Genomic DNA, 14,130 nt, shown 5'->3' with positions numbered 1-14,130 from the left:
AAACAAATTCCTTCTGGATAAGATAGTGCTCCCATTGCTTCAAAGCCCGAACAACCGCATAGAACTCTTGGTCATAAGTACTCCACTTTTGACGTGCATCGCTCAATTTTTCAGAGAAAAATGCAACTGGCCGCTTGTCTTGTGAAAGCACAGCTCCGACTCCCACACCGCTGGCATCACATTCAACTTCGAAAACTTTCTCAAAGTTTGGAAGGGCTAAAACTGGCGCGGTGCAAAGCTTTTCTTTTATTTCTGCAAAGCTCCTCTCTTGCTCCTCTCCCCAACTGAACCGGCCCTTCTTTAAACACTCTGTGATAGGTGCAGCGATAGAGCTGAAATGCCTCACAAATCTCCTGTAAAAGGTGGCCAAGCCATGGAAACTCCGAACTTCAGAAACTGTTTTTGGAGCTGGCCAGTCAAGGATTGCCTTGATCTTCTCGTCGTCAACCTGGATACCATTCTCACCAACAACAAAACCCAAGAACAGTAGCTTATTTGTGCAGAAAGTACATTTTTTAAGGTTCACAAACAGTTTATTTTCTCTCAAAACGTCTAAAACTTGCCTCAAATGCACAAGATGCTCTTCTTTTGTGGTGCTGTAAATTAAAATGTCATCGAAATAAACCACGACAAAAGAGCCAATAAATGGTCGAAGAACCTGATTCATGAGTCTCATGAAGGTGCTAGGCGCATTTGACAATCCGAATGGCATCACCAACCATTCAAATAATCCGTCCTTGCTCTTGAACGCTGTTTTCCATTCGTCGCCAGGTCTGATGCGAATCTGGTGATAACCGCTTCGCAAATCTATCTTGGAAAACACCTTTGAGCCGCTAAGAACATCCAGCATATCCTCCAATCGTGGAATGGGAAACCTGTACTTCACTGTTATCTTGTTGATTGCTCGGCTGTCAACACACATTCGCCAAGTCTTGTCTTTCTTCGGAACCAACAAAACAGGAACTGCGCAGGGACTCAAACTCTCCCTGATAAATCCCTTCCGCAGTAATTCTTCAATCTGCTCTCTGAGGATGTCATTCTCCTTGGGGCTCATCCGATAATGGGGCAGATTCGGAAGGCTAGCTCCAGGCACCAAGTCAATTCGGTGTTGTATGTCCCGCATAGGTGGCAGCTCGTTTGGCAGATTTTCAGAAACCAATTCCTGAAATTGAGACAAAATCTGCTGCACATCTTGTGGAATGTCACCTCCTCCTCGGCCAAGTTTCAACAACCCCTTCAACACCAAGGGACAAAAACACTCCGCTTCCTTGACTGCCTCGTTCAACTCCTGCTCGTTGCTAATTAGGGTTAGGAAGCTAGAACTCCTCGTCTTGGCCTCAACAGAGGGTTTTGAGGGCTGTGTAGTTGCCATTGCAATTTTCCGGTTGTTCCAAGAGAACAGAATGACATTATCTCGTCCCTTGAAAGTCGCATCCACATCAAATTGCCAAGGACGCCCTAATAAAATATGGCATGCATCCATGTCAATAACATCACATAAGACATCATCTCTGTAATGCTTACCAATAGACAGCGGCACACGGCAAGTCTCAGCTACACGAACCGAAGGGCCTTTTTTAACCCAACCTAGTGAGTAAGGGCTGACATGTGGTTCCGTTGATAGCTGCAAATATTCCACCAATTTCTTTGACACGAAATTCTCGCAACTTCCATTGTCGACGATCACATCACAAACCTTGTTTTTGATTGAGCAGAGGGAACGAAAAATATTATGACGCTGCCCCTCCTCCTTTGGTGCCAAAAGAACTCTCTGCAAAACTAGGGTAATCTTCTCCATTCCCTCTTCAACTGCAAATTCAGCCCCTGCATAATCATTTTCCCCGACTTCATCGTTTTCTTCATCTTCATCGGCTTCTTCGATAAAGTTAGCCTGCTTCCGCTCTGGACAAACATTAGAACGATGCCCTGGTTTTTGGCAACGGTAACATATGTCCGTCATGGGCTTAGCATACGGATTCTGGGACTGGTTTCGGGGCTGCCCTCTGTTGTAATTCCGGCTGCTACCCTCGTTGAAGTTTTTGTTTTGGCCAACTGTTGTTGGTTTTGTCATCCCTCCAGAACTCTGCTGCTGTGCTTTCCCCTTATCTCCTGCGCCACTAGAAGCACCAGCAGTATAATCAGAGGCTTCCGTCGCATTCCTGCGAAAGTTGGGTTGGCGTTTCTCCTTTTCCAACAGTTCAGCCTTCAATGCCATGTTAATCGCCTCCTGCAAAGTCCATATATTCTGCATGCCAATTTTTTCCTGGATGGAAATTTTCAGCCCATTGTTGTACCTTGCGACCTTTTGATTGTCAGTTTCGGTCAAATGGTTTCGCTCTGCCAAACGCATGAACTCTTCGATATACTCAGAAACCGAACGGGTGCCTTGCGCACAGCCTAGGTACATACGGTAGAGAATCTGCTCATAATCTGTGGGCAAGAATCGTTCCATCATAAGCGACTTCATCTTCCTCCATGTTCGAACCCTCTGTTTTCCTTGCCTCTGCCGTAAATTTTGCAATTGATCCCACCAAACAGCCGCTGTAGCTTTAAGGCGGAAAGCTACCATCTTCACCATCTTATGCTCAGGAACCTCCATAATATCGAAAAACCTCTCCACTTCTACAAGCCAATCCAAGAAGTCTTCAATCTTCAGATTTCCCCAAAAGTTAGGAATTTCTGCTTTAATCCGATAATCGCCAAAATTCTCGTAATTACGATTATGATGACGAGGATTATTAGCCGGCGGTGGTGGTTCTTCAAGTTCTTCTTCTGACTCGGACTCACTATCCGGATTAAGTTGCCTCCTATTGTCTCTTCTCTCGCCATCTCTTCTTTCGTTATCTCTGCCTTCTCTCCTATTGTTGCCACCAAGAGCTTGCAACAACAATTCTCGCATCTCCCCAAATTGGTTGGTTAGATTGTCGATCCGTCGGTTTTGAGCGTCCAGATCTGCTCGGGTAATTGGGGTTGGGACATCAGCTTCTCGATCACCCATAATAAGATAAAGACAAGAATACCGAGACGGGAGAGACCCGCTCTGATACCACTTGACGCAGCACAAGCAACAAAGGTTTCAAGCGAAACCGTGAGTAACAATAAAACTGGATTCCACCAGAAAATTAAGAGAAGCTCTCTTGGAATATTATGATTAAAAGTTGAGTTCCAGATACATTAGACAAACCTGTCTAAATACACATTTCTCAACAACCCTCAACCCTTCAACTACTAGGGGAGTTATTACATAAAACTGAAAAAACAGGATTAATTTGGAGTCTTAATAACGTAACTCCTAAACTGTCCAAAACAGAATTTATTGGAAAATTAACTACCAAACTTTAACTGCAGTTTTGGAAGGCCAAACGACCTCAGAATGCCAAAATCCACCTTATGTCACGGCGAAGCTGTGAGTTACACTCGTGGCTTCGTTCCCTTTCCGAAAAGGTATTTTGCGTCCTAATCGGAGCTTGGACGACAAAACTGCATATTCCCGCTACGTCCTTTTTCTAGCTCAACCGCGATAAAATCTGCCATCTGTTCTACATCATAAAGCATCAAAAATAGGATAGACACCATACCTCAGGTGTCGGATTTGGTCGCCGGAGGAGAGAGAACGATGGCGGCACAGATTCGGTGAAAACCGAGGAAATTAGGGCAGTTGGCTCGATGGTGACGGCGGGGAAGCTCCGGGGTACCACTATTGTGGTGGCGCCGTCCAAAATCCACTGAGGTAGGGGGCTGAGCTGACGGCGGAGAGAGAGAGAGAGAGTTAGGGCAGAAAAACTAATCTGGGGAAGAAGGAGGCTATCGCGTCGTTTCTGCAATTTTATTCGATTTTGCGCGACGAACAATCAAAAGCGTCGCGCAAAATATTTTAATTGACACTTGTGCAACGACACAAGTATAACTTCCGTCGCGCAATATTGTTAATCCCCAAAATTTGGTATCAGGGTAGTTTTTGCGCGACGCACAGTATCGTATTTCGTCGCGCAATGTTGATGAATATCGACAGCGTCGCACAAGTCTGCTTTCTGTCAACTCGCAAAATTTTTTTACTAAGTGTCCAAGGAGGAGGAGGGAGAAAGAGCTGGCTGAGATTGCGCGACGACGAATCCTAGGTTCGTCGCGCAAGACTGTTTTCTGCGGGCTTGTGCGACCAAAGAAACTTCTTCGTCGCTCAATGTTGTAATTCCGCCAAAATTTGGGGTTTAGTGTTTATTGGCAGAGGGATTGCGCGACGAATATCGACAGCGTCGCGCAAGTCTGCTTTCTGTAAACTCGCAAATTTTTTTGACTAAGTGTCCAAGGAGGAGGAGGGAGAAAGAGCTGGCTGAGATTGCGCAACGACGAATCCTTAGTTCGTCGCACAAGACTGTTCTTTGCAGGCTTTGTGCGTCCAACGAAACTTATTCGTCGCACAAACCCTAAACCCTAAACCGCAGAAACCCTAAACCCGAAACTAGTTTTAATGATCCAACCGGCAAACTTGTTTTTTTATACTTTGAGATCGTATACGTCAAAAATCTGAAAAAACAAACGTTAAAAGATCAAGTAATGGTAAAAAACTTTTCGATGGTTCTAAATGAAAAGTCATGATTTAACGGTTATTTTAACTCCGATTTTTATGATTTTTTACAGCTACTTTTCTTGACCCTATATGAATACAATTACTGAATTTGATCTTCAATTTAAGATGTTTACACTAGGGTGATACTACATAATCTTATGTTATATTTAACGAAAGTATAAGGAAACTATTCATTGTTGGTGAATATATGGTTTTGATGGTATACGCATTCTACGAAAGTAGTTTCAATAATCCAGCTGTCAAACTTCTTTGTTTATACTTCGAGATCTTAGACCCTAAAAATCGGAAAAAAAAAACATTCAAAGATCAAGTAACGGGACAAAATTTTTCAATGGTTATAAATGAAAAGTCATGATTTAACGGTTATTTTAACTCTGATTTTGATGATTTTTTACAGCTACACTCCATGACCCTATATGAATACAATGAACTAACTCGAATATATATGTGTCTATAAAATATATTATAAAAGAATATATATTTGCGCGACGAGAGTAAGCCTATCGTCGCGCAAAATTCCATCGCGTGACGGATGATAATTTGTCGTGCAATGTTTTAACTTTGCGAGAGTAACCCTCGCGCAAGGATTTTCATTTTTGAAAAATGTTTGGTGTCAATAATTTTCAAACTTTGTATGAAAATGGTTTGGATATATTTATTTATCAATGTTTTATCATTTTCATTTTGTAAACGCGTTTTGTCAAAAAAAAATTTAAAAATAATGATTAAAAGGGATTGGATATATTGATTTACCAATGTTTTATAACTAAATTTATAATTTATTTTAATAATGTTTCAGTTGTCCACATATATAAGGTTTGGATATAACAACTACATATATTCAAACTTTTGTATTACACAAAGTCTGTACACTAGCATAATAAAATTACAAAAAATTTAATCATTCATCATCTGAACTATAATAACTTTTGTTATCATCGCTATCATCACTTTCGGTCTCCCAATTCTCCTCCTCCTCTATAACTACATCATCTTCGTTGTTCGGGCCCACTGCAACATTGAATCTTGGAAGATCCCCAAGGTCAATTGTAATTGACTGAATCGGTATTTCGATTGACGACACTCCTTGTATTTGAAACGGTTCTTGTATAACATGTGTATCTCGAAGTGTTTCCACATCATTTTCCATTGAAGATTCTAAACGTTGGTCAGCCACATTGTCGACGTCGTTATCAGTTGGGTCTAGTTCTGGTATAGCATACACGTTCCTATGATCCATCTTCAGAACAACTTTCCAACTGCTCCCGGCTTTAGGGTCATCTAGATACACAATTTGTGTTGCCATGTTTGCCAAAATGTAAGGGTCGTCATCATACCAAGTTCTATTAATGTTCACAGATAGTAAGCCATGGTCAATTTTAACACTTCCCGGCCTATTTGGGTTGCTATCAAACCATCGACACTTAAACATGATCACTTGGTATCGATCTTTGTAAAGCAATTGAACGACAGTTGTGAGTTTGCCATAGAAATCAATGTTCGTACTTTCGCCTCCACTTGGGACATGGACACCGCTGTTTTGCGTACACAACTTGTCATCTCGTGCAGCCCCCAAAAATTTGACGCCGTTAATATAACAACCCGAAAACAATTGAGCGCGAATCGGGCCGAACGCCAAGTTATATAACTCATCATTATAAGTGGGGGAATTCGATGATTTCAACTTATTCACCTAATATAATACAAAATTATTCACATGTTAGTTTGACAAAATTAAATACTACAATTTATATTTGTCAAATACAAAACACTTATAACTTATGGAATCCAAAAACCATTGTGGAAACAATTCACAGTGTTTCTGGGCAACTAAATGCGATGGATGTTCTCGCTTCATCATCTCTTCATGCTCATCTAAGTATGCCATTATCTCATCACAATTGTTCAGTACGAATCAATGCGCTACCTCCATGTCATTTCTAGAAAACGACTCTCCTCGTCCAGGATCTCCAAAGGGTCGTGCACTTTGGGCAAAAACAGAAAGTTTTTCCTTTCTCATACCTCCGTCATTATTGCGCTGAGGACGATTGAAAGCCGTCTCCACATCTTTTAAATACATTCTACAGAAAGTAAGCGACTCATATTGAACCCAAGCCTCTATAATTGATCCTTCGGGCTTCGTCTTGTTGCATACACTTTTTTTCAGCTCTCCGAGAAGCCTGTCAAAATAAAACGATATGATACAAATTAGCAAGTCTGTGATAATGATGCATACACAAATGATGAAGATTATATACATTTCTATTGGATACATCCAGCGATAGTTGACAGGACCAGCAAGCAATGCCTCTTCTGGCAAGTGAACCATCACGTGCATCATACTTGTGAAGAAAGCTGGAGAAAATATCATCTCAAACTTGCATAGGACTTGGACAATGTCATGGCGCAACTGAAACATGTCTGTCTTTCGCAATGCTTTTGCCGTCAGTTGGGAAAAAAATCTGGACAACAACATGATTGGCTTCACAACATCTTCTGGCAATAGATGTTGAATACCCACAGGAAGTAGGCGTTGCATAAACACATGGCAGTCATGGCTCTTCAGTCTAGTAAATTTACCCCCGTCAACATTCACGCAACGTGCGATATTAGAAGCATACCCATCAGGAAACTTTACAGACGATACAAACTTTAGATACTCTTTTTTGTCATTCGGTTTCATAGAAAAGAATGCAAGATCCCTTCTAGCTTTATCACTGTCCCTGTTCATCCATAAACCCCTTCGTATGCCCATTCTTTCCAAATTAAGACGGGCTTTGATTATGTCCTTTGTCTTGCCCTCGATATCTAGAATCGTGCCCACCAATGTGTCAAATACATTTTTCTCAACATGCATCACATCTAGATTGTGCCTCAATTTGAGTTTCGACCAATATGGGAGCTCAAAAAACATAGGCTTGTGAGTCCAGTTCATATGTGTAGAAGGTCTGGTCCGACTAACTGTTTTTCCGAACGGAGCAAAATCCAAACGGTTAAGCTGTTCCAAGATCTCATCACCGGACCATTCTCTAGGTCTGAGGCGACGCTCTGTGTTCCCGTCGAACTCTTTATCTTTTTCCCGCCACTTGTGGTCCCATGGCAACCATCTCCGATGACCAAGGTAACAAACTTTTTTCGCATGCCAACCAGAAGTTATATCTTCCTTGCATATAGGACATGCCATATAACCTTTGTGCTCCACCCAGAAACCATTGCATATGCTGGAAAATCATTCACAGTCCACATAACTGCTGCCCGCAAAGTGAACATCTTTCCAGTTGATTTATCGTACGTGCGAACACCGTTTGTCCATAAATCCTTCAGCTCATCAACCAGCGGCCTTAAGTAAACATCGATTGACCTCCCAGGATCCTCAGTTATCAAAACAGTCATCATCATGTATTCTTTTTTCATGCATTTCCAAGGCGGCAAATTATATGGGAATACGAAAATCGGCCAAGTGCTGTGGTGTTGGTTTAGAACCCCATACGAATTGAATCCGTTAGTGGCAAGTCCCAATCTCACATTTCGGGGATCAACAGCAAACTTGGGGAACGTTCGATCGAACTCTTTCCATGCCTCCCTATCTGCAGGATGCCGCATCACATCATCGTCTACCCGTTTTTTCTTATGTCATCTCATGTCTGTGGCAGTATGCGTCGACATATACAATTGCTGCAACCTAGGTTTCAGGGGCAGATAACGCATGACTTTTTGTGGGATCTTAGTCATTCTATTCTGAGATGTCATTTTGAACCTCGACTTATTGCATATAGGGCATGTATCCAACGTTTCATGCTCCTTGTAGAATAACATGCAATTATTTTTGCAAGCATGAATTTTTTCAGAACCCAATCCAAGACCATTCAACACCTTCTGCGCGTGTTTATGGTCTTTCGGCAAACAATTGTCCGTCGGAAGCATTTTCTTGAAAACCCCCAAAAAGTAATCGAAACACAGGTTTGACATACGATACTTTATTTTTCCGTGCATTAGCTCTACAATGGCCGTGAGAACGGAAAAGCTCTCGCACTACGGGTATAGTTCTTGGTTGGCATTTTTTAACAGTTTTTCATATTGTTCAAACTCCGCGCTGTCTATTGGTGTAGGCACATCATCTTCCCTTTCGTGATTGATGTTGGTCGATGCAAATGAAAAAGCATCCTGTATAATATCCATGACTTGATCATTAGGATCCACAATAGGTTCAACACTGTCCATTCTTGTGGCATTTGAAGACGAAGCATGGTCTAATTGTTCCCCATGAAGGTTCCAAATGCTATATGTCTCAATCATTCCATTCCTTACTAAATGAAATCCAACATTTTCAATTGTCTCCCACAACGTGTTATTACACCTCCTACAAGGACATCGGATTCTAGTTGCACCCGGGTTGTGTCTACGTGCAAACTCAATAAAATCCTCGATCCCATCCAAGTATTTGTCTGCGCATCTATTCGGGTTCTGTATCCACCTTCTACTCATAATTCCTGAAACCATAATCACAACATAACAATCACAACAACTTCATACGAAGTTATAATATCACCTTATGCCTACGGTAAGGGCCCTATCCCATTCGAGAATGCATAGTTCTATCACGTCACCTACAGCTACATGAGATTAGATTTCGACATGGATGAATTTCGGCAACATCTCGATACAGTTCTTGAGGTGGGCATAGGTATAAATACCTATACCACCCGAAGAACGTACTGAGATGACACCGAAATCTCCACAATCGAAACCTAATCCTGTAGCCGTAGATTACGTGATAATACTATACACCAAACTATCCAAATAGTGGGACAATTCAAGAATTAATTGGACCGCAGTCATGCTTTACGCATCCATGTACGAAATCCAACTAATCTCGAACGGAAAACTAAATGTTACAAAACATACAAATAAAAGTACGAAGTTAATTTCAATTAACTTCGTACATCACAACACATTGTGCTACGTCACGCACAATTTAACAACATAATATAAATATAACTTCACAAAAAAAATATACACATAACAAACTAACTTTAACATTTTTAATATATAAAATGAATAAAATACCTTATCAATCGTTCTCCACCAATCGCTAATTACAAATATCTCTAACGAGAACAAAATTAATAGCGTTAGTATGAATTTATATTAATACTTATAAACTAACGACAAAAAATACTTACCCAATGAACGTACTGAATTTCCAGCAGAGGCAGCGGCAGAGAGGTTGAGAGAGAGGCAGAATTCTAATATGAAGAAGAAGGACTTTGCTCGACGAACCATATATTTCGTCGCGCAAAAAAAAATATCCCCCCTCAATTATTTTGGCGCCAAAATAATAATATCCTTCGTTTTCTTGCGCGACGATAAAAGTTTCGTCGCGCTAAGTTGTCTTTTGAGACGAAACCTGTCGTCGCACGAGTTTTCGCAGCCAACCAAAATAATAATATCCTTCGTTTTCTTACGCGACGTATAAAAGTTTCGTCGCGCTAAGTTGTCTTTTGAGATGAAACCTGTCGTCGCACGAGTTTTCGCAGCCAATTAACCTAACCTTTACGCGACGAAGTGTCCCATCGTCGCGTTAGGTTTTCTTACGCGACGATTGCTCTCGCCGCGCAAGTGTTTAGCGCCAACAAAAAACTCGGGTTTTTTTTTTTGCTCACTTTGCGCGACGAATGTATGTATTTGTTGCGCTAAGAGCTTTTGCGCTTCAAAAACTTTGGTCGCGCAAGTTTTCAATTTTTTTGCGCGACGAAACCTTTTTTCCGTCGCTTTATTGCATTTTGAGCGACGAACATGTATTCGTCGCGCAAAATCTTGTCGCGCAAATAGAAAAACGTAGTAGTGTAATAAAAGGATACATGGTCATCCTACAAGGTAATAATAGGATACATGGTCAGTTTGGTTTGGACTTCAAATTTTCGTTATGAAATTAAGTAATATTTAATTTATAAAATTATGAATTATTATATTGTGCATGGAAGCGAAGAATATTGTGGGTAGTAAAGAAAACTATTAGAAAAGTGTTGGTGGGACCATATGCTTCTACTATTAAATGTATTATTATTTATAAAGATGAATTGGCACCTTAAAATGGTGCCTTTTAAAAAAATTAAAATTAAAATTAAAATACATTTGTTGTTCACTTTGGCACGGATAAGTGATGGTGACTTTCCTATGGGCACAATAGAAGTGATAACTAGGGCTGGGCACGGTATGAGATGATACGGGATGAAAGTCATTTCAATGTTAATTCCGGATAAGGGAATCGGGATAGGATGATAAGGGATAAGAGTTTTTGAAAACACGTTCAAATCATACTGGTCCCGTTTGGGACGGGTATGATTTGGTATCAATGTTGATCCTGTAAAAAATCTGCAAAATTTCATAAATCTGCAAAATTGTAATAGAAAATATGTTATCCTAACATTTGTTTGAAACAAACTGTTAGAATGAACATCATCCCCTATAAAAACTTATAAAAAAGAACATATGCAACAAAATGTGAATAATCAATTGAAAAATAAACAGAAGATGACATACAAAAATGAGATCACACATTGCTATGCTCATAGAGCATTTTCCAGAAATCCTTGAAAACTATTGGTACTTTCAAGTTCCAACTCTCTATTTTCCTGAAATTAAAAAAGAAAATGCATGAAACATCAGTAGGCACTGTATGAAAAAATAGACAAGCTCTAGCCTGACCAAACTTTGGGGTATTAGATAACTTTAGTGTTGTGGCACTCTGATTTGTGCCTAAAAGGGACTTTGTTAATTTTAGTAATTAGAATTCATATCACAGAAAAGAATCAACATATGTTTACGGTTTCGGTTCTCGTAACACATTGATCTTACTGAGAAGTTAATCAGTTTGAGATTCGAAACAACAAACTTGTTTCATAGTTAATACTTAATGTTCCATGATTTTCTGTTGGTGGTATGTTATGGCAGTAAAAAGGTTGCAGCTTGTGCAAAGCATTATGTGGCAGATGGTGGAACAAACAAGGGCATCAATGAGAACAACACACTGATAAACAAACATGGGTTGTTCAGCATTCACATGCCACCCTACTATGACTCAATTATCAAAGGTGTGGCAACCATTATGGTATCATACTCAAGCTGGAATGGAGTAAAGATGCATGCTAACCGTGATCTCGTCACTGGCTTCCTTAAGAACACTCTCCAAATTTTGCGCGACGAAAAATAATTCGTCGCGCAAAGTCCTTATAAAATAAAAAAATTATTTTTTATAATCTTTGCATTATGTAATCCAAACATTTCGTCGTCTAAATCAATTTATTTTTGTTTTTTATTTTGTATGCATAACACTTAAGAAATTAAACGGTATATATATATTTTAAATTGACGATCAAATTAATTCATTGTATTTATATAGGGTCAAGGAGTGTAGCTGTAAAAAATCATCAAAATCGGAGTTAAAATAACTGTTAAATCGTGATTTTTCATTATAACCGTCGAAAAGTTTTGTCCCATTACTTGATCTCTGAATGTTTATTTTTTCCAATTTTTGGAATATATGATCTCGAAGTATAAACAAACAAGTTTGACGGTTGGATCTTTGAAACTAGTTTTGTTGGATGCATATGCCATCAAAACAATATATTCACTAACAATTAAGAGTTTATTTATACTTTCATTAAATATAACATAAGATTTTGTGGTATCCACTAGTGTAAATATTTTAAATTGAAAATCAAATTCAGTCGTTGTATTCATATAGGGTCAAGGAGTGTAGCTGTAAAACATCATCAAAATCGGAGTTAAAATAACCATTAAATCATGAATTTTCATTTATAACCGTCGAAAAGTTTTGTCCCGTTACTTGATCTCTAAATGTTTATTTTTTTCGATTTTTGGCATATATGATCTTGAAGTATAAACAAACAAGTTCAACCGTTGGATCGTTGAAACTAGTTTCGTAGAATGCGTATGCCATCAAAACAATATATTCACTAACAATTAAGAGTTTATTTATACTTTCGTTAAATATAACATAAGATTTTTGTGGTATCCACTAGTATAAATATTTTAAATTGAAAATCAAATTCAGTCATTGTATTCATATAGGGTCAAGGAATGTAGCTGTAAAAAATCATCAAAATCGGAGTTAAAATAACCGTTAAATCATGATTTTTCATTTACAAACGTCGAAAAGTTTTGTCCCGTTACTTGATCTCTAAATGTTTATTTTTTTCGATTTTTAGTGTATATGATCTGGAAGTATAAACAAACAAGTTTGACGGTTGGATCGTTGAAACTAGTTTCGTGGAATGCGTATGCCATCAAAACAATATATTCACTAACAGTTAAGAGTTTATTTATACTTTCGTTAAATATAACATAAGATTTTGTGGTATCCGCTAGTGTAAATATTTTAAATTGAAGATCAAATTTAGTCATTGTATTCATATACAGTCAAGGAGTGTAGCTATAAAAAAATCATCAAAATCGGAGTTAAAATAACCGTTAAATCATGATTTTTCATTTATAACCGTCAAAAAGTTTTGTCCCGTTACTTGATCTCTAAATGTTTATTTTTTTTCGATTTTTGGGGTATACAATCTTGAAGTATATACAAACAAGTCTGATGATTGGATCGTTGAATGGTGTGTGTGCGTATATATATATATATATATATTTATTTATTTATCACAAAAAATATTTCGTCACGCAAAACTCTAAAAATTTGGGCAGGCACCAAAAATGGGATGCGGGAATTTTTTATTTTTTAAATTTTTTTAAAGACTTTGCTTGACCAATGTTTTTTGTCGCGCAAAACTTTGCGCGACCAATGTGTTTCGTTGCGCAAAACTTTGCGCGACCAATGTGTTTCGTCGTGCAAAACTTTGCGCGACCAATGTTTTTCGTCGCGCAAAACTTGCGCGACCAATATTTTTTTGTCTCGCAAAGTCCTTCACGATCTTTGCGCGACGACGTTTCTGTCGCGCTGAAATTTGTGCGACTACAATGTATTTTGGGCGACGAAATTCTCTTCGTCGCGCAAAATATAAAATGTAGTAGTGAGCCCAACCAAACTTTGGGGTACTAGATAATTTAGTGTTGTTGCACTCTGATTTGTGCCTAAAAGGGACTTTGTTAATTTTAGTAATTAGAATTCATATCACAGAAAAGAATCAACATATGTTTACGATTTCGGTTCTCGTAACACATTTATCTTACTGACAAGTTAATCAGTTTGAGATTCGAAACAACAAACTTGTTTCATTGTTAATACTTAATGTTCCATGATTTTCTGTTGGTGGTATGTTATGGCAGTAAAAAGGTTGCAGCTTGTGCAAAGCATTATGTGGCAGATGGTGGAACAAACAAGGGCATCAATGAGAACAACACACTGATAAACAAACATGGGTTGCTCAGCATTCACATGCCACCCTACTATGACTCAATTATCAAAGGTGTGGCAACCATTATGGTATCTTACTCAAGCTGGAATGGAGTAAAGATGCATGCTAACCGTGATCTTGTCACCGGCTTCCTTAAGAACACTCTCCGTT

General features: G+C 39.0%; 1 pseudogene; it reads left to right on the top strand.

Annotated features, from left to right (window-relative positions):
- Window positions 1-14,130, top strand: part of LOC18770046 — a 30,631-nt pseudogene that overhangs the window by 9,567 nt on the left and 6,934 nt on the right.

This window comes from Prunus persica, chromosome G7, assembly GCF_000346465.2.
Source record: "Prunus persica cultivar Lovell chromosome G7, Prunus_persica_NCBIv2, whole genome shotgun sequence".
In the NCBI taxonomy this organism is placed as follows: Eukaryota; Viridiplantae; Streptophyta; class Magnoliopsida; order Rosales; family Rosaceae; genus Prunus; species Prunus persica.
The sequence above is the reverse complement of the archived record's forward strand: the minus strand, read 5'-3'. Positions and strand labels throughout refer to the sequence as shown.